The sequence below is a fragment of the Vicugna pacos genome, chromosome 1, assembly GCF_048564905.1.
Source record: "Vicugna pacos chromosome 1, VicPac4, whole genome shotgun sequence".
In the NCBI taxonomy this organism is placed as follows: Eukaryota; Metazoa; Chordata; class Mammalia; order Artiodactyla; family Camelidae; genus Vicugna; species Vicugna pacos.
The window spans coordinates 95,193,460-95,216,199 of NC_132987.1; the positions used below are offsets into that span (position 1 = coordinate 95,193,460).

Consider the following 22,740-nt stretch of genomic DNA (forward strand, 5'->3'; position numbering starts at 1 on the left):
AATGCTTTCTCTAGGCTGTAACTGGGGCCATTGTAGTGTCCACCTTATTTATCTTACTTCTTTCCTTGTTCTGCCTCTCGTCCAAGATCTGAAAGTGATTATTTTCATATATCATATTCCAGTTTTCTAATTGTTTGGTGTGTAAATTTGGTCCCTGTTTTTCCATCATGGCTGTAAGAGAAATTTATAATTGCTAGTGTTTTCATAATTTTTCTTTTCTTAGTTAAATTTTGTTTTCTTTTATTCTTATTATATTTAGAATATATTTATTATATATATAAAAAACTGACATATATTTCAGTTTAGTCTTCATCATCTATTAGTGAGAATCTGTAGTTTTGCTCTTTATTTGTTACTGGTATATTTTGCATTGACATATTTCTCTAATATTGTAACATTTTTTTCTTTCTAGTAATAAGTATCTGTTAGCTATAATACAGTATTTTTAAACATATGGCTGGATCATATTTGGTATTCTTTTATTTAGAATATTAGCGTCTACATTCATAAGTGAGTTTTAGCTCTTTATAGTCCCCTTTTTAAATCTGTAATAGTACTTAGTTTATTATTTTTCTTCATTAATGAAAAAAACATTTAATGATGATAATAACTAGTCACAGCTTATACTTTTTCTCACAAGTTTTGTAGGAGACATTCTCTTTTATATTGTTACTTTGATAATTTATAATTTCCATTTTTATATTGCCCTTAATTTAAGGACTATTAAGGGTTGTCTCTTAATTTCTTATATTCAGGGAATTTTAATTTTTTCAGTCATATTGAAATGTTCTCAGAAAATATTGTCTGTAAATCTCATTTATTTAACTGGATGAATTTGGGTGGGCAACAAGATTTGTTTTTCAAAATGCTCTGTGGTCTTTCAAAATAATATATAGATTCTTGGCTGAGATATATTAAGTTTTCATTCATGTTAAATCAATGTTTTGATTATATTTTTAAATCATTTTTGACCTTACTTATTCTGATGTAATAAATTCTAACTGATCTGGGAAATATATTATATTTTTCCTATATTTTCCTTTCATTTTGGTTAGATTTTACTATTTCTAGCTTCAAAATTATTTGTGAAAAGGGTTTTGCCTTTTATCTCTCATTCTTCATATGTGTGTACAAACATATACATCTGTATACCTTTATTATTATTATTATATTCTATGTATTCTTTTGCTGTTTAATGTTAAAGTCTATCTTGTCTGATATTAATATTATAATACTAACTTATATTTATGTTTGCTTAATATCCTTTTGTTTATCCATTTATTTCAAGCTTTAAGTAAAATTTCAGTATGACAATCTTCAAGTTTCAATGGAGAATTCAGGATAGTAAGATACATGCTTGATATTATTCTTTCCACTTAAATTAATATTAAGATTCATTTCATTTTTGTTGTTTCTATTTTCTTCCCTGTTTTATATGTTCTAATAATATTGTAACTCTTCCTTTTATTTTCCCATGTTAACTTGGGAAATTGCCTCTTTATTTTCCCTTTGTTAATGATTGCTTTCCAGTGTGTAGAATCAAATAAATAATTATTTACTTATATATAAAAATGGAATTTCATATTTCCCCACAATATTCTTTCTCATATGTTCCCCATTTCCTTTCTTTCTCACTGCCCTATAACATAAAACATTTGTAATATTTTCATATCTCAACTCTTCAATTGTTTTACCTCTTCCCCCCTTATAAAAACATTGGATTGCTTTCTTTCTTCTTTCCCTAAAATTTGCTCTCCTTGATTTTGTATCTTTGCTCTCAAGTAGCATTAGCATTTTTATTGCCATCTATTTTTCCCATTGCAAGAATCTTTCCATACTTATGCCCCATTTAGATTTAACTTTGAAGTTCTCTTTGTCTCTGTTACGATTTCTGTGCTTATTCACTTTGCCGTTTTGTTTCAGTTTATCTTCTCAGATGAGTTGTGTGGGTGGAAATTTTATTCTACGTAGATTCCTTCTGTTTGTAGGTTTATAATACATTCTCTTTATACATATGTTTCAGAAAGTTTATCAAGATATATCTTATTTTAAAAAAAGTCAATCCCAACTGGAAATCTGTGAGTCCTTTCAGTTTGCAGAACCAAACTGTATCTTTTTGCCCCATATTTTTCTTATCTATTAGACTCTCTTATTTATCTTGTATTTGGTCTTTCATATCTATCCTCTGAGTCAGAATTTATGTTTTTTATTTGGTTGTTTTGGTTCCATTCTTTATTGTATGTCTTGAACTTAATGTTCCATATCTTTAATTTGTATTTTAATCTTCTTCAATTCATCAACTGATTTGTTTTCATTTAATAAGCATTTTTTTGTAATTTCTATAAAATTTAATTTGAATGCTCTCTAGTTTCCTTAATTGCTTATATTATTTTGGCCCAAGTCTCTTGTTCTTTTCTGCTCTGTTTCAAAAACTTATTGAGAATGTCTTTTGCATGTTACATTCTTTGGAAATTTCAGACTGGGACCTAACCTAACCCCAGGACTACTTAAATGATGACACATGTGGTAGAGTTCTCTTTTTCTGTGGGCTTGCCTGTTGTCAATATCTTATAGAGGTGTCATAAGGCTCTCACCCTTCTCCTTGCTCCCACTTTCCAGCATTGAAGAGAATTAGTTCTTCTTTTAAAGCTTCTTCAATAATGCTGGGGCTAGGTAAAAGAGACACAGTAATTCTAGCAGAGGTTAGCTTTCTGCCAGTGTACAATAGATTTGTGATCTTAACTCTCCCCAGGAGCCAGTGGCAATATTCCGTAGTACTTCCTCCTGGTTAGAAGAAAGAGATTCAGTAATGTTTCTCTCCTTCAGGACTCAAATAGAAACTTCAAACTTCTCACGTACATTTCTGCAACACCTGCCTTCCAGGCCCTGCCTTAGCTTGGCTCAGAAGAGGCAGATGGTTTGAAATTCGCAGTGGAGGGATATGAATATGGATTCAAACTGACATCTTTCCAGAATCCTCTTCAAATTGCTTTAAATTTATCTATCACTTTGATATAAACAACAAACAAATAAATAAATATATTTGTATAATATCTAATTATGAAAATTTTCTCATTAATTTTCCTTTATCTAGAATCTCTAACATTTATTGCTTCCCTATGCTGTTGTTTTTAGTTTTATGATTCTTAAAGAGAATTTGTGGTTTTTTAAGCAATATTATTTTTTTTATTGAAGTATAGTCAGTTTACAATGTTGTGTTAATTTCTGGTGTACAGCATAGTGAATCAGTTGTACACATGTATTTCTTTTCATATTCTTTTTCATTATAGGCTATTACAAGATATTGAATGCAATTTGAATGTAGTTCCCTATGCTGTACAGTAGAACCTTGCTTTTTATGTATTTTATGTATAGTATATAGTATCTGCAAGTCCCAAACTCCCAATTTATTCCTCCACTCCCCCTGCCTCCTTGGTAACCATAAGTTTGTTTTCTATGTCTGTGAGTCTGTTTCTGTTTTGTAAATAAGTTTATTTAGTGCAAGATTTAGTAAAAACAATTTGCATGGAGAATATGTATAAAAATTTTACTCTCATTTGCACCCATTTGAACCAATATTTTTTTATGATGCTTTTATCCTTATATGTGATGTCTCTTCTTTTTGATAGTAATGAAAGCCTAAAAAAAGTTACTAAATGTTTAGCTTTATTTGTGCAATAGTTTATTAAAATTCGCTTGGTAAATAATTTTTTTTAGTAAAACATTTTAAAGATTTGTGTGAATTAATCTATCTTCATAGATAATATGTTACTGAAATAAAATTTGTTTTAATAATTATAAACTTGTGGTCTGAGAACAATTTATGATCTCTATCTTGCACTGCAAATTGATGAATTACTTAACTGTTCTAGATTAAACATTTGCCATTTTACATGTAAATTTACCTTCTTTCAGCGGAATTAACTGACCATAGAGTATCATTTTTGAAGATTATAAGCAGAAAATAAAACCCCAGTTATTTATTAAAAGCCAACAAATAGCTTAAGCAATTTCTAACTCTAGTTACATATGAGAAATTATTTTTAGAATCATGTAGTACTAGAAAAAGCTCTGCTTCTCTGAGAAACTGGAATATGTTTTAATGACAATGAACATTTTTGTAATTGGTAGTATTTTCTTTTCTGTTGGCCAACTGGAGCTAAGATTCTAAGTGTGGATCAATTCTCACAACATGTTGGCTTTTAGATCCACACATGTGTACACTGTGACTTTGGTTCCACAACACTTCCTCTTCCCATGTCCTTGTTGACTCTGACTTCACAGTTGACTGTATTTTCTTGATGTTGAATTTTCCCATATGTTGTGGAATTAGAAGAAGTATGAAAAACTAAATATGTAATAAAGTAGTTACTGAAAAGCAAAAATGAAAATAGAGTATGTCTTAGAAACCACTTTTATTCACAAGTTATACTTTATTATATTCATGAAACAATTCCAAGGATATATTAAGAGTTAGAACCTTTCAGAATATGTAGGGACTATTTCATCAATCCGTCCAGTCTCTGTTGGCAGATTGGTTAGTTAGACGTCTTTCAAGACAAGCCTAATGATGTGCTCCACATACTCTAAAGTCATGGTGTTAGATTTACTAGGAAATTACCACCAGACAAAGAAATAAAAAAAACACTGCATTGTTTTTCTGTGGGTATTCTCTCCTACTCAGGCACACACAATCATATAATCCATATATTTCTATTTTATAGAAACATTGAAAGAAGATAAATGAGATAAATCATATTTTTCTAGGGTTTATTCCTCTCAGTTGTTAGGTAATTCTATCTTCATAGATTCAGAACTCAACTATTCATCCTTAAAACTGAGTAAGAATGATCTTTCTAAATTCAAATTTAAATCATGTAAGTTTTCTGCTTAAAATTATTTATTGTCTCTTCCTATATATAATTTAAAATTCAGACTTCTTTGCATAGTAAAAACTTCTCCATTAGTGGGTACTTGTCACCTGTCTGGGTTAATTTTCAGGAACTCTTCTCCACAAACTTTATACTTCAACAATAATAAATTACGTGCCATTTCCCATACACAGCACATTCTATCTTACTTTACCCACAAAAATAAGTCATTTTATCTTCTGGAAGTATCTTTCTTTGCTGTACAACTGATATATTCATCCTTAGCTCCTATGAACAAACTTCTTGAATTCCATAGAAGATGTTAGTTAACTGTGACTTTCTGTTACCATGACTGTACATGCATTTTGGGAAATGGTTTGTCACCTAAACATGTGTCACATCACCTCTATATTATTATGAAAGCTTCAGTCTCCTTGCCTTCCATAAATTCTTTGTTCAAGTTTGTTAGTAGTTGATAATGTATTGCATGAAATTTTTAGCTGCTTTGAATAAGGTGAGCACTCTCTGAAAAGAGAAAATAGTCTTGGTTAGAAGAAAGGGCAGGAGAAGCAACTCAGCAGTGAGATGAGTTAGAACGTATCCTCCACGCACAGAACATTCTGTAACAAACTGAGGCAAATGAAACATTGCCACTTTTGTTATGCCCTCAGAAAGAACAGAAAACAAGCAACAGAGAATCTGTGTAAAATTAGTGGAATCTGAATTAGAGGGAGTAGGGATGGAGGTGTACATTTTGATTGTTGTTTTGTAGCATGGACCTACCATCTTTAAACATGGTTTTGATGCAGTGACTTGGAAACAGTAACAAATGCCATAGACACTAACAAATTTAACTCTAGAAGTATTGAATTTCTTAGAACACGGAGATGGTCCTCTGCCTGGGGAAACACAGTAGGTGAGAGACAGCTTACCGCTATGATAGTGTTTATCACTTTCTATTAAAATCAATAGTTTGTCTGTGCTCCCTTTATATAATTCCTTGAGGGAGAATGCCTTGACTATATCTTTGCATCCTTAGAATCTTGTGTAATATTGAAATGTTGAGTGAAAGTATGAATGACTGAGAGAACAAATGAATGAATAACTGAATTAATATATTGCTTTGGTACTTATTTCTGCCAGTGGAGGGAAAATAAACATTGTTTGTTAAGAACTGGAGCACTAGAGAGTATTTGAATACTGGGCTGCACTACAGAAGGGATGTGGATTCCATTCAAAAAACAGAATTTAACGTAGCAAAGAATAATCACCAAGATGACACAAGGAATAGATACCTTGTATTATCAAGAAATTGATGTCATTAAGGTAAATGGTATTTAGGACTTCTACAAAGCTTGAACCATAGCTACTATTGAAAATCCATCATATTATCTGCCAGAGGAAATGCAAGTGAGGTATTAGATGCTGGGGTGATGATTTAGTTTCTTCATGCTGAGTGAGATACATGAACAACATGTCTTTCTTTGTCATATACATAAGCTATTCCTGCTAAAAGCATATGAAGAATAAATATATTTTCAGCTATCAGCTGCCTTAACTTCCCTGTAGAATCTCAGAGAGTTTAGTCTTTTCCTAATTAGATCCTTACTTTTCAATGATCTCTATTATGTGCATAAATTCAGACCTCTTACTGAAAGAATTGCTTTGGATGAAAAAAGTGATGATGCTAAATATGATACACACTTAAACCTCTTTATCTGAAGTCATTGTCTATAACTCAGTATTAATTTTTGGCAAATATTGCATCCTTCTCTGTGTTCTTTCTTTTTTTAATATCTGTATGTAGCAAAGTAATTCCTTCATTATTTAACATATTATAAACTTTACAGGTAGTCTACCTTAATCTCATGTTCTGACTGTTTTTATATGCTAAGGAGGAGAATGCTGAGACTAGAGGGGTGACCACAGAAAATGAGAGCTGTAGGACATGCAGCAGGAGATAGAAGACCAGGCAATCTGTTCACTGCTGACATCCCAGTAAATGGTGTTTGTTTCTTAAAGATTACCTAATTAAAGCAAAATTAGCATTTTAAAATATGTGTCACAATAAATATTCCTTTATATTAAAAAAAAGTGGGTCCCCTGGTGTCTGAGCCATGCATATTAGAAATACACCTTATTGTAATGGATCATGTGATTCTTAAAGTGGTTACAATAAAGTGAATGTCTGTGAAAAAATAAAGTAAAATAGAGCAGTTTTCATCCACAGATGAAATAATAATGTCTTTAATAGTATCTTTCTTCTAAGTTTACTAAGAATAAAGAAGAGTAAAATTTTCCTTCATTATTTATTACAACTCTCCTTTTGATTGGAATGTTTTAAAATAAAGACATTAGTTTCTATTTTTCTTTAATGTTTTTACCATAATAATATCCAAACGTACGTTACAGTGAGAAAATATTTAATTTAATAAACATACATATACTCACAAGGTATCTAATGATTGGACTGAACATTTGGACTTGTTTGCTACTTTTTTTGCTGATGTATTTAAAATAAAGATATCATGGCATTTTACCCTTAAATATTACAGTATTCATCTATAATAAATACGAACATTTTCTGTATAACCACAGCACTATTGACTCATAAAAAGTTAAAAGTATTTTCCTGAGATCATCTACTATCAAGTCCACATTAAGATGTTAATGATTGTCCCCCCAGTATTTTTTTAATAGCTGTTTTATTTTAACTAATTTTTATTAAGACCAGCATGCTAACAAGGATGACACATTAACTTTTGTTATGTTTCTTCAGTCCCTTTTAATCTAAAGTAGTCCTAACAAGGGATTTTATAATGAGAGTTATTGAAACATTCTAAGTAGAAATACTTTAGAGGCAAATCCCTCTGCGTCTTGTTGGGGAGCTGAAATTTGTAGCAGCTGTGGGAGGCCGTTGCTCAGATCTCCTTGCCACAGAAACCCTGCTGTGAAGTGTTCTTAGCTGACAGCCCCCAGTGGCTGTACATTTGGGATTCACCTCAGCTTTCACTCGAAGGCCTTATTCTCCCCAGGTTACTCTCAGCCAATTTCTTACATATCCAATTCCGTCTTGGTGACTTTTGGAGGTCCTGAAACGATTTTTTAAAATGTGGCACAGGGAATATAGAAAATTCTCTTCATACTCATTTTGATCTCTCTTTTTCTCATTAAGAACTATCAGTGTGTGTGTGTATAAAATAAATTATAAATATATTATAATTATATAACATATTATTATATATAAGAAATTATAAATTATATATAAGAAATTATATTATATATATAAATATATGAAAATGAATGGAAAGCAATTTATGCGATATAAGCAAATATATGTATTACCTTCCATTTCATTTGTTTTATGTATGCTTTCCATTTTTATTTCCACAGGACATAATGGATGAATAATATTTTAGTGAATTAGAGGTTAAAAATAAGGGTTACGTCTTCTCCCTGCTAAGGGGTCTTATTTATATTTTCACACTCACTATTACAAACTTCGGATAAATAGTAAATAGTTAGGAATAAAATATTGAATAATAGCACTTACCACTATCAGGGAAATGTCATTTTTAATTGTCGGATTAGGGCTCTATTTATTGTTTCACTGAGAGGTGTGGTAATATATTAATGAGAACAATATTATGTGAAGTTATTAGTTAAGCTTCAATTTTTGTATATAAATGTACAATATAAATGTGCTTTTATCTCCCCATGTGACCGATTTGTTCAATCAGTCATTTATTTACTCAATGAGTTTGTATTAAATTCCTGGACTGGGAAAGATTTGCAATTTTTGATACCTTCTCAACCTTCAAGTTGTTCCATGAAACAAACAGGCATCAAAGATGTGATAACACAAGAGGGAGTTTGTCTAAAGTGCTAAGCAGGAGTAAAGAAGCTTTGGAAGCTCAGAGGAAGAGTATGTGTATTACAGCTAGAAAGATTGGGAGAGCGTTGAGTTCTGGGGCTGAACTATGCTACTGTTTGAATACCTCCCCAATTCCCAAGGCCCCAGGAAATAGGTGCATCCTGGATTCTCCAGAAACCAAACCAGACAGACAGAATCTAGGGTTGATTTAAGGTGGACATAATTGTTGAATAGTGTAGTGAACACATATAGCACTCTGCACCAAAGAAGACACTGTGTTTTTCACTCTAAGTCCATATTCCATATTGGGCAAAGTTTCCAAAATAAAATCAGCCCCCACAGAACAGAAGGTTCTGTTTTTAAAAAGAGTTTCATCTTTATAGAAAACATGGTATTTGAGTGCGTCATCTATTGAATGTCCAAAACTCAGCTGACTGTTCCTGACATAACACTGAGATCTGGACTGGGCAGTCAAAGCACAAGGCATGGCTGTTACCTGGTGTGAACTGTTACCAGAACCTTAAGCATTTCACCTGGGAAACAGAGTTTAGCCTTCGGAGACTGGGCCTTGCATTTATAAACCCATTAATCAAGGGAGAACATCTTACTCCAGGCAATTAGTTTTGGCAATGGAACAGTAAATAGGCCCTAATTAATGATTTTTTATAATTATTCTTCCCTATGTGGACATTAACTGGTGTTCAGACATTAATTGTGACATCAACATGATTGCCTATCAGTAAAAAGACCATTTTGCAGCTTAATTATGGATTTCAAGGACTCATATATCTTGTGGCTTTCAGAATCACTTTAACTAGACTTTAAGTCTTTAAAAAGACTAGGAAATCAGAAAGAAGAGTTCTCTTCTGACTTCTTACTTCCCTGTTCATTGTAATTTCTTATGCCATGTCTACACAGCTCTCGCATGCCCCACACCTCCCTTGAGAACACATGTACAAAATGGGATCGTGCTGTGGAATATAGAAACTGCTAGCCACATGAGGTGATTGAAATTTAATTTTTTAAATTAAATAAATTTAGAAATTTAGTCCCTACACTGAAAATATTTTAAGTGTACAATACCCACATGAGGCTAGTGACTAGCTGCTGTATTGCAAGTGCAGATATAGAGCATTTCCATGATCACAGAAAACTCTACTGGACAGCCCAGCATATAGAAAGAGCTTCATGAGGCTGGGTTGTTGTTCATTGATATCTCTATACTCTAGAATATCGCCAGCACAGAATAGGCACTCCAGAAATATTGTTGGTTGATTGAATGACTGCCCTTATTCCTTTATGTTCTCCTCATTTGTTTTGGAATTGTACCTTGAGACACAAATTTCAGGAATATCTGGAGACATTTAATAAGCACTCAGACAGGGGTAAGAATGAGTGACAGGGGTACTTACTCATCTGAGCTCTCTTTCTATTTAAAGTACCAGAGAGAGTGCACTACTTAAGTTTGATATAATGAGTGTTTTCAGAAAAAAATTATATGCATTATTTTATCAATTATGAAAGACTCATGAGAGTAAAAGGGCACAAAATATTGTCTATGAAAAAAATCTGCAGAGATTTAATTCAGTCATATCAAGAAACAATTTTTATTTCATTCTTTGAAATATATTTGACATATCACATGTAAATTTAAGATGTGTAACATGTTAATTTGATATATTTGTGTATTGTAACATAATTACTATTGTAGCAATAATCAGCACTTCTATCACATTACATAATTATCAGAGAGCAATGATTTTATCACATCATAGAAACTTTCTTGAGAAAACTTCTAAAAAAAGAATACACTGATAAAAATGAAAACAATGTTTAGGAAGTGAGGAAAATAAAACTGATGAGAAAATAACATTATCTTCCAGAAATGGAGCCCTAGATTGATATATTATATACACCACACAGGTGTGTATACACACACACACACACACACACACACAGAAGAATCTTTATGACAAAAAATTAAGCTGTGTATTCCCTTGTACTTAAATGCTAATTGGAAGTTATAATCATAATACTAATAGACATATAACAAAACAATTAGACTAAAATGGAGAGAGCTGAATGTATTTATAAATGACATTTTGTTGACATTGGTTATTAAAAGACAAGGACATAAATATAACTTAATGAAGTGAAATGAAAACTTAAATGAATTGCAAATAATGAAAGTAAGATTTTTCATATGACAGAACAAGTGAATTATTCAAAGAAAACCAGTAGTTCTTTTATTCCAGTTAGTGTTTGAGATTATGATTAGTGTTTTTTAATGATGTCATTCAAAGCAAAATTATTTAGAAACATTATAATCTCCATTAATCAATCAATACTATCTTCACACTTTAGAGAAAGCTCAAGTCAGATGTTCTTTTCCTACACTGCATATAAGTTATGTAATATTAGCAGGTGATGGATTAATTTGTAAAACAATGTCTAAACAATTTTGGTCTAATTAGACCAAATTCAAATGTTGCAGAAGTCAAAATGGGCCTCCCACAGATAGGGTGTAAGGAAATGCTGAGCTTTTGACTTAATACCAGAATATGTAATAGCCCAAAGGTTAGAAGTAGGAGTTGATAACTACCAGCATTGAAGTCTGGACTTAACAAGAAGGATGCACTATAAATATGTTATGCCTGAGTCCTCTGTTTGGGCTTCTCCCCTTTTTCTAAATAACTTAATAGTTTTTGAACATGTATAGTTGGTTCCAAATGCTGTGCTATATGTACTGGGGACCCAATATTGTACAAGAAAGAGTTTGGTGATTCTTGTCCTCAAGGACCTTAGAATCTATTGAGGGAGATAGATAATTCAACATATTCTTAAGGTAACTGTACTATTATTTCTAAGGGAGACAGGCATAGTCTGACTGGATTAAGTGGGATGGCTTGTTTGTGGTAAGATTAAGATAATGACAGGTTATGACTTATGTAAACTAGTTAAAAGTGCATCAAGATTAACTTATTGATTTCTAAGCAATAATTATGTACTTGAACAATCTAATTTGTAATGAGGCCAAGGTTCACCTATTAAATACGAGGCTGAGAAGTAAATATCAGATCCCAAATGTATATATTTGAATATTTGGAGAATATGATAAAATATGTATCTTAATTCTTTAAATGGGATTATAAATGTCAAATACTGTGTTATAATGCAAAAATTGTTAATAAAAATTGTCTGCTAATTCTTTTTTTTCTTTTTTAAATGAAGTATGGTTGATATACAATATTACATTAGTTTCAGTTTCACAATGCAGTGATTCAAAATTTTTATAGATTATAATCCATTTAAAGTTATTATAAAATATTGGGTATATTCCCTGTGATGTACAGTATATCCTTGTAGCTTGTTATTTTATACACAGAAGTTTGTATGTTTTAGTCTCCTACCCCAGTTTGCCTGTCACTCCTTCCCTCTCCCATTGGTAACCACTTATTGTCTATATTTGTGATTCTGTTTCTTTTTTGTTATATTCATTCTTTTGTTTTATTTTTTAAATCTCACATGTAAGTGATAACATACAGTACCTGTCTTTCTTTGGCTTACCTCACTAACAGTAATACCCTCCAGATCCATTCATGTTGTTGGAAATGATAACATTTCTTTTTTTAATGGGTGAGTAATATTCATATATCTATGTACATACATACATATATACCCATATATATCTACCTTTCTCACACTTCCTTTATACCGTCATCTGTTGATGGACAGTTAGGTTGCTTCCTATCTTGGCTATTGTAAATAAAGTTGCTATGAACGTTGAGTTTGTGTGTCTTTCACAATTAGTCTTTTTGTTTTCTTTGATGTATACCCAGGGGTAGAATTGCAGGATCATATTTCAGTTCTATTTTCAGCTTTTCGAGGAACCTCCATACTATTTTTCATAGTAGCTGCACCTACGGCCATTCCCACCAACATTGTACTAGGAATCCTTTTTCTGCATATCCTTGGCAACATTTGTTATTTGTAGACCCTCTGATGATCTCCATTTTGATAGAAGTGAGGTAATATCTCATTGTGGTTTTAAATTTCATTTCTCTGATGGTTAACGATGTTGAACATCTTTTCAAGTGCCTGTCGGCCATCTGTACTTCTTTGGAAAATATCTGTTCAGGTCTTCTGCCCATTTTTTAATTGGGTTGTTTTTTTTTAAATATTAAATTTTGTAAGTTGTTTATCTATTTGGATATTAAGCTTTCATCAGTCATATCATTTACAAATATTTTCTCGTATTCAGTAAGTTCTCTTTTTGTTTTGTCAATGATCTTTTTTGCTGTTCAAGAGCTTTTAAGTTTAATTAGTTTCATTTCTTTATTTTTTATTTTGATTCCCTTGCCTTAGGAAACAAATCAAAAAAAAATTTCCTATGATTTATATCAAAGAGTGTTCTTCCTATGCTTTCTTCTAGTTTTATGGTTTCCAGTCTTAACGTTTTTTACATTTAGGTCTTTAATCCATTTTGAGTTTATTTTTGCATGTGATGTGAGAAAATATTATAATGTCATTCTTTTACATGTAGCTGTCCTGTTTTCTCAGCACTTCTTATTAAAGAGACTGTCTTTTCTCCATTGTATAGTCTTACCTTCTTTGTTGTAGATTAAATGACTATAAGTATATGGGCTTATTTCTGGTCTCTCTATCCTGTTCCATTGATCTGTGTATCTGTTTTTGTGTCCGTACCATATTGCTTTGATTACAATAGCTTTGTATTATAGTCTAAAGTCAGCATGATACTTCCAGCTTTGTTCTTTTTCTCAAGATTGCTTTGGAAATTCAGGGCATTTTGTGGTTCCATATAAATTTTAGGATTATGTGTTCTAGTTCTGTGAAAAAATGCAATAGGTATTTTGATAGGGATTTGATTAAATCTGTAGATTGCTGTCAGCCGAGGGAGGCTGATGTGGGGTTCTAGGAGGTGAGTGGCCCAAACGAAAAAATGCACGAGGAGTTGCCATACCGCCGGACAGACTTCAGCCGGAGACACCATGGGGTTAACAACACTTTACTGCCACAGGGAGGTGCGCACCTATAAAGCACCTGTCCTGCTTTTATGTTTTTTGTCAACACGTGCGCGGTCTGAGTTTCTTTGTTCATTAGGCTTACAGAATATCTCTAGCACATGCGTACTTCTATTTTCTTTGTTCTAAATCTTACATAATTTTGACGCATGCGTAGAACAGTTATTTACTGCATACTACAAACATGCTCCGATCGTGGCCTTGGGTCCCACAGCATTAACTCAACTCAAGACCAGCTCACAATTGCTTTGGCTGCTTAGGACATTTTTAACAATATTACTTTTTCTAATCCATGGACACAGGATATATTTCCATTTTTTTTGCATAATTTTCCATCTCCTTCATCAATGTTTTATAGCTTTAAGTGTATAGTTCTTTCACTTATTCGGTGAAATTTCTTTCTAGGTATTTGATTCTTTTTGATGTCACTTTGAATGGGATTACTTTCTTGCTTTCTCTTTCTAATAGTTCATTACTAGGGCATAGGAAAGAACAGATTTCTGTATATTAATCTTGTATTCTGTAATTTTGCTGATTTTATTTATTAATTCTAATAGTTTTTTTGTGAAGACTTTAAGATTTCCTACAGTCTTATCTCAGCTGCAAATAGTGACAATTTAACTGATTCCTTTCCAATTTGGATGCTTTTTATTTCCTTTTCTTGTCTGACTACTGTGGCTAGGACTTCCAACACTATGTTAAATAAAAGTGGCAAGAAGGTGGGTATTCTTATCTTGTTTTTTATTCTAGAGAGCTTTCAGCTTTTAGCTGTTGCTGTTAGCTGTGGGTTTGTCATAAATACCCTTTCTTATGCTGAGAAATGTTCCCTGTATACCAACTTTGATGAGAATTTTTATCATGAATAGATGTTTAATTTTTTCAAATGATTTTTCTGTGTCTATTGAGATGATCATGTAATTTTTCACCCATCCTTTTATTAATGTGGAGTATCACATTAGTTGATTTATGGATATTGAACAATTCTTGTTTCCCAGTAATAAATGTCACTTGATCGTGATGCATAATCCTTTTTATATGTTGTTAAATTCAGTTTGCTAATATTTTGCTGAGAATTTTTGCATCTATATTCATCAGAGATATTGGCTTGTGATTTTTTTATAGTGTCTTTGTCTGCTTTTGGTATCAGGGTAATGGTAGTCTTGTAGAATGAATTTGGGAATGTTCCCTTTTCTTCAATCATTTTGTAAAAGTTTGAGAAGGATAGTTATTAACTCTTCTTTATATGTGTGGTAGAATTCTCCTATGAAGTGGTCTGATCCTGATCTTTTGTTTGCTGGGAGTGTTTTGATTATAAATTCAATTTCATTGTTAGTGATTGGCCTATTCAGATGGTCTATTTCTTCCTGAATCAGTCTTGGTAAGTTTTTTATTCTAGAAACTTACCCACTTAGTCTAAATTGTCTATGTTTTTGGCATATAACTCTTCATAGTATTCTTTAATGATTTTTTTTTGTATTTCTGTGATATTGGTTGTTTTCTCCTCTTTCATTTCTTATTTTATTTATTTGAGTCATTTCTCTTTTTTCTTGATGAGCCTGGATAAAGATTTATTCATTATGTTTATCTTTTCAAAGAAACAGTTCTTGGTTTTATTAATCTTAATTCTATTGATTTTTTGCCTTCTATTTTATTAACTTTCTCTCTGATATTTATTATTTTCTTCCTTCTGCTGACTTTGGGCTGGTTTATTTTTCTTCTACTTTCTTTAACAGGTAGTTTAAGTAGGTTTTACCTGAGATTTTTCTTGTTTCTTGAACTAAGCCTGTATTGCTGTAAATTTCTCTCAGAACTGTTTCTGCTGTGTTCTATAGATTTAGGAAAGTTGTGTTTTTATTTTCACTTGTCTTGAGGTATTTTCTGATTTCACTTTGATTTCTTCATTGATCCATTGTTTTTTTTTTTTAAGTACCATATTGCTTAATGTCCTCATGTTTTTGTTTTTCCCATTTTTCTTCTTGTATTTATTCTAGTTTCATGCCATTGTGATCTGGGGAAAACATACTTGATGTAATTTCTATCCTCTTAAATTTGTTGAGACTTGTTTTGTATTGTAGCATGTGATCTATACTGGAGAATATTCCATATGCTCTTGAGAAGAATGTATATTCTACTGTTTTTGGATGGAATGTTCTGTAGATTTCTATTAAGTTTACCTTGTCTAATGTGTCATTTAAGTCCACGCTTTTCTTATTGATTTTCTGTCTGGATGATCTGTCCATTGATTTAAGTTTGCTATTAAAGTCCTTATTGTCAATTTCTCCCTTTATGTCTGTTAATATTTGCTTTATATATTCAGATGCTCCTATGTTAGGTGCATATAAGTTAAAAAATGTTATATCCTCTTGAATTGATCTGTTTATCATTATATAATAGAGTTTTTTATCTTTTGGTATAGGTTGATTTTTACATATTTTATTTAGTTTTATTTATTTTATTTAAAAAAAATTTATTGAAGTGTAATCAATTGCAGTGTATTATATTCTGGTGTACAGCACAGTGTCCTAGTCTTGTATGTACATACATATATTTACTTTCATATTAGACTTTGTTTTGAACTATACTTTGATATGAGTATTGCTACCCTAGCTTTCTTGCCATTTGCATTTGCATGAAATATCTTTTTCCATTCTTTAACTTTTTGTATATTTGTGTCTTTTAGCTCTGAAGTGAGTCTCTTGTGAGCAGCATACAGATGGCTCTCTTTTTTTAATCTAACCAGCCATCCTGTGTCTTTTGATTGGAACATTAAGTCTGTTGACATTTAAAATGATTATTGATAGGCATGTACTTATCAATTTGTTTCTTGTTTTGTGGATGTTTTTGTAGTTCCTCTCAGTTTTTTTCTTCTTTTGTTCCTTACCATTTGATTTGATGATTTTTTTTTAAGTGATATGCTTGTGTTCCTTTCTCTCTAGTTTTTGTGTATCCGCTGTAGGTTTTGATTTGTGGTTATCATGGTGTTAGTATTTGTTGACCTATAACTGTATCTACTTGTTTTAAACTGGTAGTTATTTAAGTTTAAACACATTTTGCAAGATCTACATTTTTTTCTCCTCTCCCCCACATTTCATGGTTTTGATGTTATAATTTACATTTTCATGTTTCTCCCTTCACAGTTTGTTGTATTTATAGTTGACTATACAATTTTTGCATTTTAATCTTCATGCTAGCTTATTTAAGTGGTTGATTCACAGCCTTTACTATATATTTGCCTTTACAAGTGAGATTTGTCCTTTCCTATAGATTATTATTTATTTTTGTAGTCTTTCATTTTCACTTAGAGAAGATCCTTTAATTTCTTTCATGATGTGTTTAGTATTGATAAACTCTTTTACTTTTTGCTTGTCTAAGAAGATCTTTATAACTTCTTGAATTCTGAATGACAATCTTGCTGGGTAGAGTGTCCTAGGTGGCAGATTTTTCCCTTTCAATACTTTAAATATATCATGCCACTCTCTTCTGGCCTTCACAGGTTGGGCAGAAAAAAACAGTTGAAATAGTTTTATGGGTATTCCTTTCTTTGATACTTTGTTTTTCTCTTACTATCTTTAAAATCCTCTCCTTATCTTTAAATTTTGTCTTTTTAATTGCTCTTGTCTTGGTATATATATCTTTGATTTTCTTTTTTTTTGGTATTAAATGTGCTTCCTGTAGTTGTTTATCTATTTTCTTCTTCAGGTATGGGAGTTTTAGGCTGTAATTTTATTTAATACATTTTTGACACTTTTCTCTCTCCTTCCATCGAGACCCCTAAATGGGAATGTTGGTATGCTTGATGTTGTGATAGAGGTCTCTTAAACTATGCTCATTTTTTTAAATTAAAGTATAGTTGATGTATAATAGTAAATAAATTGCAAGTGTACAATATAATGATTTACTTTTTTGAAGGTTATACTCTGTTTATTATTATTATAAAATATTGGCTATGTTCCCCATGCTGTAAATATATCCTTACAGGTTATTTATTTTACACATAATAGTTTGTACTTCTTAATCTCCTAGCTCTTTATTGCCCATCGCTTCTTCCCTCTCCCCACTGGTAACCACTAGTCTGTTTTCTATATCTATGAGTCTGTTTCTTTTTTCATATATTCACTGTTTTGCTATATTTTTTAGTTTCCATATATAAGTGATATCATATAGTATTTGTCTTTCTCTGACTTATCTTCTTAGCTTAATACCCTCCAAATCCATCCATGCTGTTGCAAATGGCAACATTTTATTCTTTTTATGGGTGAATAGTATTCCATTGTGTGGGTATTCATGTATATATATCTCACTTCTTATTTATCCATTCGTTTGTTGATGGATGCTTAGATTTCTTCCATATATTGGCAATTATAAATAATGTTGCTATGAGCATTGGGGTACATATATCTTTTTGGATTAGTGTTTTTATTTTTTTCAGGTATATTCCTAGAAATGAAATTGCTGGGTTATATGGTAGTTCTATTTTTACTTTTTTTGAGAAACCTCCATATTTTTTTCCAGAGTGGCTGCACCAATTTACATTCCCACCAACAGTGTATGAAAGTTCCCTTTTCTTCACATCTCAGCAACATTTGTTATTTGTAGGCTTTTTGATAATAGTCATTCTGATGTGTGTGAGGTGATATCTTATTGTGGTTTAGATTTGCATTTTCCTGATGATGTCCAGTGGCTTTGGTGAGAGAGCTGGATCTGAAGAGAGCACTAGTCATGTTTTCCCCGAGTGTGCCAGCAGCTATCACCTTGATAGGATGTGGAGTTGGAGATGGAGGGGCTAGAGCCAGAGTCAGGTGTGAAGTGGGACTTCTCCTCTGCTCAGTGTCCACTGCCACCTTAATAGGGGCAAGTGTGGATCCCAAGTTCTGGAGTGGAAACCCTGAGTGTTGGTCTGAGCTGCTTCTTGCCCTTTAAGAGTGTGCTCGTCCCCTTCCCAGAATGGCACTTTGCCCCAGATGGAAACAGTCTTGTAGCAAGGGGGGCCAGAGCTGGCACCTAATACTGTCAGTAGTGCCCACTTGGGTGGTTCAGGCATTCCATCATAGTTACAGACTGTTCCTGATCTGCCATCTATGTGAGTGCCAGTAATGGATTCTTTCTCCCCACTTAGATGCTATGCCAGGTCTGAGCTGACTCCAGTCCCCTGCAACTGTGCCCTCTCCTCCAGCAGCAGCAACTTTGTCCTAATGGGGAGCTGTACTGTGGAAAAAGGGGGCCAGAGTGGGTGCTAGGGTGGTCTGAATACCAGTCAGAGTTCCAGACTCCTCCCTGTATGCTGCCCCTATGAGCACCAGTGATAGCTTCCCAACCCCATTTAGATGTCATGCCAGGTCCATGCCCACTCCATTCCCCACGATTACACTATAGCGTCCTTACCCCTGGTGTGGAGCTGTACCTTTGAGCAAGAGGTGTCACAGCAAGTGCTTGGCTCATGCTGGTGTTCTTTCTGGGGTGGTGGAGGGAAACTGGACAGAATCTGGGCAGTTTTAATCTGCTTTCTCCACCGTGTTTCAGGAATAAGTAGGCATGTGTGCACTGTTCATGAACAGCTCTAGTTTTCTTACAGCCCTGATGTCTGTTCCACTGCTTTTCAAACCAGCTAAGGAGACTCATCCTCCCAGTGTTGGACCCCAAATCTGGGGAGCCTAATATGTGGTTTGAACTGCTCACCCCCGACAGAGGATCTCTGTGCCTATGTAATCCCCTTCCTCTTTTGTGTCCTCTCCTAGGAGTGCAGGTCCTGACATGTTGCTTCTTTTCCCTTCCTACCCAACTCCACGTGGATCTTTCTTACAGCCTTGGCTGCGTAAGAGTCTTTCTGCTAGTCTCTAGTTTACTTTCAGTGAGAATTACTCCACATGTAATTACTCCACATGTACTCCACATATATTTTTGATGTGTTCTTGGGGAAAGGTGAACTCTGCATCCTCCCACTGTGCCATCTTGATCTCCTCCCAAGTCTGATTTGTAATATTTAAGAAAAATATATACAAGCTGAGAATTTTTGTTCCAAACAGAAAACACTAGCAGTTAAACTTATTTTTATTGTTAATTAATGTGAAGAATCTTATGCTACAATTGACTTCAGTAAATCTTCAATTTTGTAGTGTTTGGTCATTTTATTATAACTGGAAAATTTATTTATACTTTAAGAACATCCCAGTTGATTTTGGGGTGAGTAGAAACTTGAAAAGTTCACATTGCACTCCACAGAATTGCCTCTTTTAAAGCTCTTCCCGATTAATATACCCAACATTTAACTTTAGGAGCATATTAATGCTCTAATCATCAGAGTTGAGCTACCCTCTCTGGTTAAATTAAGAACTGACCTAAACCCTTTCCCAAGGTTGAGTCTAACAATTTGGGAAGAGTGATTTCACTGTTAAACATTTGCAGACCTAATTATCTCCTGATTTGAGCCAATGCCAGTGCTGAAAATCTCAAGAAGAGATTTTTTTCAGAGGCAAACTAGCTGAACTAGAAAAGTTTTAGACTCATAAAAGTTGCTACTTTGTAACAAAAGACTTTTAGAAACTTCATGAATAATTCTAGGAGAAATTCTACTTTTACCTGAATTGTATCAAAACTTATATGTGATACCTCAGAAGGCAAAAAAAGCAAATAATTTACTTTATTTCCCTAGATACTTAGAGAATTTAGTCAATAATTATTTTCTGTAATAAAATTACTCAAATAACATGTAGACCAAATTTCAGCCTTTATTATCTTGACTAATTCAAAGTATCTGTGACTAAGACAACTCAATGTATAAGATAGGAAAAAATATCCTGATTTATGTATTATCTAGTAGACATTTAAAAAATTGTTTGTCTTGTAAAGTAGGGCAGCCACTATGGAGGACAGTATGGAGGTTACTTGAAAAACTAAAAATAGACTTACCATATGATCCAGCAATTCCACTCCTGGGCATATATCTGAAGAAAACTATAATTCAAAAAGACACATGCACCCCAATGTTCATAGCAGCACTATTTACAATAACAAAGACATGGAAACAACGTAAATGCCCATCAGTAGATGACTGGATAAACAAGATCTCTAACACACACATACACACACACACACACACACACACACACACACACACTGGAATATTACTCAGCCATAAAAAAGAATGAGATGATGCCATTTGCAGAAACATAGATGGACCTAGAGATTATCATATTGATGAAATAAGTCAGACAGAGAAAGGTAAATATCATATTATATCATTTATATGTGGAATCTAAAAAAATGATGCAAATTCTATTTACAAATCAAAAATAGACTCACAGACATAGAAAACAAGCTATGGTTACCAAAGGAGAAAGGGCAGAGAGGGATAAATTAAGCACTGGGCATAACGGACATATATTACTGTGCATAAAACAGATAGAACAACAAGGACCTACTGTATAACACAGGGAACTATATTAAATTTCTTGAAATAACACATAATGGAAAAGAACCTGAAAAGAAAAAAAATATGTATATATATATATATATGTATATGTTTAACTGAATCACTTTGCTATACACCTGAAACTAACATTGTAAATCAACTATATCTCAAAAACATTTTTTTAATTGTCTTATATTCCATCGATTAATTTTTCACCTCATTTCATATATGAGTTTTCAGAAAATACCAGTATCAATGAATCAAATATTTTAGGAAAAAGTTGATATTTGTAATATCCTCACTTTCTCCAGACTGCTTCATGAAAATTACTTGTGAGTACCTTGGAAATTTTCTGACATACTCTGAACCCAGACATCTGTACTATTCAAATATATACTATTACGTAGCCTGAATGAAGTGGTTTTCAGATCACAGGATATATTTCAGGCTGGTGACTACTCGTAGAAAACTGAATACTAGGTGTTTAGAGATAAAGGTGGCATCATTTATATTTCCTTCCCTCCCCCAACCTTCACTTTCCGCAAAGAGTCACAAATAATATACTTCTAGTATCATTTCTCTGTCATTTCTCTGATAATTATTTACCTTTGCATTTGAATAGTTATTGGCTTTTGAGTTCCCCTTACATAAAACTTAAATGTATATTTAGTATGATGAAGGTGTGTTTAATTTCTGGCAGTTCCCTTTTACTCTATACAGTATGAGCTCCATTATATAAAAAGCTTTTAATGAAATATGCTTCACCACATCCACTTATAATCAATTCAATGAATCGCTTGTTCATTGCTTCCTGGATGCCTTGTATTAATAGCACAATGTGCCATTATAGGAACACAGAAAATATTCACTGAATGATATGTCATTGATATAGCAAATATCTTTATATATTAAATGTTTTCATTAGCTAACATTAACAACGTTATTTTTATTAGTTGGATTTTTCAGTGTAACAACAACAAATTGATCAAAATGGCTCCATCCACAAAGTCAGGTTATCTTCTCTCGCCTACTGTGAACCTACCTAAATTAGCACCACTTATCCCCTATGAGACCAGATAGGATAAAAACTTTCTAACAGAGCTGTAAAACTCCTATATATATATATATATATTTGTGCTTTAATTGTGGAGTAAACTATATATATTTTCATGATTTAATATAGGTTTAATCATCTGTTAGTATTTTAGCTGTTTCTAAGTCCCAAAATAATTCCCTTCCTGATATCATTATAGAGAAGTTATTCAACCTCATGGGACCTAACTCATAACTGAAGTAATATTTTAGTGAACAGAATAAGGCTGCTAAATAAAATACATTCTTTACAGAACACTTCATTAGTCAAGCTTAGTCCTGCCTAGGCTTGTTGCTGGTTATATTTTCTCATATCTCTTATTTAGGAAGCACTGAAAATAGTGCCTCCAGTACAGACAAAAGCAATTAATATACATAGGGAAAAGCCTTATAGAAAATGAAATACTTAAAATGGAGCCTATATGTTATGTGACTTCCTATCACGATCTGTAC

General features: G+C 32.6%; 1 long non-coding RNA gene across 3 annotated transcripts in view; it reads left to right on the forward strand.

Annotated features, from left to right (window-relative positions):
* LOC140698149 (uncharacterized) overlaps nt 1–22,740 on the forward strand; it is a 181,271-nt gene that overhangs the window by 110,914 nt on the left and 47,617 nt on the right. The window contains exon 4 of one of the 3 annotated variants that reach the window (XR_012075697.1): nt 6,767–6,838. The exons of the other annotated variants lie outside the window; for them this stretch is intronic. This is a non-coding gene — a long non-coding RNA (uncharacterized lncRNA). Of the gene's footprint in view, nt 1–6,766; nt 6,839–22,740 lie in introns of those variants that run through there. 3 annotated transcript variants of the gene reach the window in all.